The following is a 2,731-nucleotide window of genomic DNA, read 5'->3' on the forward strand; positions in this document are numbered from 1 at the left end:
ATATATATATATATATATATATATATATATACGACGGGCTTCTTTCAGTTTCCATCTACCAAATCCACTCACAAAGCTTTGGTCGGCCCGAGATTATAGTAGAAGACACTTGCCCAAGTTGCCACGCAGTGGGACTGAACCCGGAACCATGTGGTTGGTAAGCAAGCTACTTACCACACAGTCACTCCTCAAACAATATCCTCTTCTCAATTCCTGCTCTACGAGACACACCGGAGTAAATGTCCCTCTTAAGTTAGTCAAAAGCATCTGCATAATTTTATCTGATGAAAACATCCGTGGCATTTTCAGAACCTAAGTATACACTATTGTTATATTTTTTGCCAAACAATCACTGTCATTGTATACTTGATTTTCATTTCAGCTTTCAAAAAATATGATCGTCCCCAATTATGACAGTACCTGTTTCAACACACGATTTCACATCAGGAATCGTTAAGAAAACCAGGTTTTTTGCCCATAACTCCCTGGTTTTTCGAGCGATTTCCTCCATACTTGTCACAAACATTAGTCATGACATAAAAATTGCTTTGCTTAAAATTTTTGTCAAGGTCATTCACATTAATTGTGAAAAATCCGCTAATAACTGCGTAAAAATCGGTTTTTTGCCAATAACTTCCGCAGTTTCCAACCGTTTCGCTCCAAATTTTGTACAAACATTACTTATGCTTTAAGAATTGTTTTAAACTTATGTTTTTGTCGAATCGGTCCGCGCTGAATGGGAAAAGTCTGCCAATAACTGCGTAAAATTCGGTTTTTTGCCAATAACTTCCGCAGTTACAAAGCTGATTCGATCCAAATTTGGCAAGAATATTACCCACGCTTAATTGATTGTTTTAAATTAATGTTTTGTCAATTTTATTTGCATTAAATTTGCAATTTACTGGATTAAACTTAGTTGTTTTTTTTTGCTTACAACTTCAGCCGTTTACTCACGCGCCGAGGATTGTGGGGCAGTTGTACCTTGCTGATTTGATCTGTATACATTAGTATTTACTCACCCCAGACTATTATCGCCAACGATCATGATGCTTCACCCCCTTCCCCTTCCCCACTTCAGTACAAATTTTCTTTAATTACCCTCCGCTCGTGGTGTGATGACACGGGGTGAACTGCGAGCATGACCTTTGACATGTGGGCATGAACACTATTAATGCGCACCCCCTTTTTTGATCTGTGTACTGCTCCCAACTGTGGTCACCAAACAGTGTAAAACTAACAACGGAACTCGAGGCGATCCAGGGAAGCAACACGAGGATCGATACAATACGACATATCAGCTACTAGGAGAAACTAAAAGCGTTAAGACTCTACTCCCTGGAGCGAAGGCGGGAAAATTATGCAGTAATATACAGCTGGAAAATCCTAGAAAAATTTGCTTCAAACTTTGGCGTTGTCACTTACACAAACAGCAAGACGGGGCGCTACTGCATGGTACCAAAGGCCCCAACATTGCCATCAGGATACAGGACCGGATACTGCAACAGCTTGGGCTTCAAAGGCACACAGCTCTTCAATATCCTCCGGCAAAGCCTTAGAGATCTGCATGGCGTGGATGTAAAGCTTTTTTTAAAGCAAAACTAGATCTACTTCTGTCAAGAGTTTCGGTTGAACCTACCTCTAGGCAAGAAACACAGCTGTCAAACCCCCGCATCTACCAAATGTCACATATCAGAGGAGGTTTAATGAAAGTGTAAGACAATAAACAGCGGTGCCCCAACATTGCCGCAGTCCTTGGACTGAAAATCGGAGAGATAAATAAATATATATATATATATATAACCGTCTACTAGATCCACTCACAAGGCTTTGGTTGGTCCGGAGCTACATTGAAGACACTTGCCCAAAGCGTCACGCAGTGGGACTGAACCCGGCAACATGTAGTTGAGAAGTAAATTTCTTACCACACAGTTATGCCTACGCTTCTGTATATGATTTTTTTAAAAACATTTCTCTACAGTTACATAACTAAACTGCATCAAATACTATACTTCTGAATGAAACACAAGAAAGAACAGCTACCCGCGACCTTTATAGACCTTCCTTTAAACATGCTGTTTTTATAACATCTTAAATTTCGGAGTCAGTTATATGTAATACATCATTTTAAACATTTCTATTTGTCATGGTCATGTGAAAAATTACCTAATTACAAACCATATTTACGTCATAAATTTGCTTTTAATCTTTATCGGTATATTTGCATATGTGTGTATGTATGCAGATATATATATATACATACGTACGTACATACATACGTGCATACATAAATCCATATAAATTTTGCTGGGTGGGTTTTTTGTAACATGTGTATGTGTCTGTGTGTGCGCGCGCATATGCGTGTGTGTGCATACATACATATAGACTTTTCTTGGCTTCTTACTACATATATATACATATATATTGTGTCACACACACACACACATCCACACACACACACATATATATACATGTATGTCGGATGCATGTACGTATGTACATACTGTATATGTATGTATGCGTATATATGTGTGTGTGTGTGCATGTGTGTGTGTGCATGTGTGTGTGTGCATGTGTGTGTGCATGTGTGTGTGTGCGCGTGTATAAAGATAGATAGATAGATAGATAGATAGATAGATAGATAGATAGATAGATAGATAGATAGATAGATGGACGGACGAGCGGACAGACAGACAGACAGACAGACAGACAGACAGACAGACAGACAGACAGA

This window comes from Octopus bimaculoides, chromosome 6, assembly GCF_001194135.2.
Source record: "Octopus bimaculoides isolate UCB-OBI-ISO-001 chromosome 6, ASM119413v2, whole genome shotgun sequence".
Taxonomy (NCBI): domain Eukaryota; kingdom Metazoa; phylum Mollusca; class Cephalopoda; order Octopoda; family Octopodidae; genus Octopus; species Octopus bimaculoides.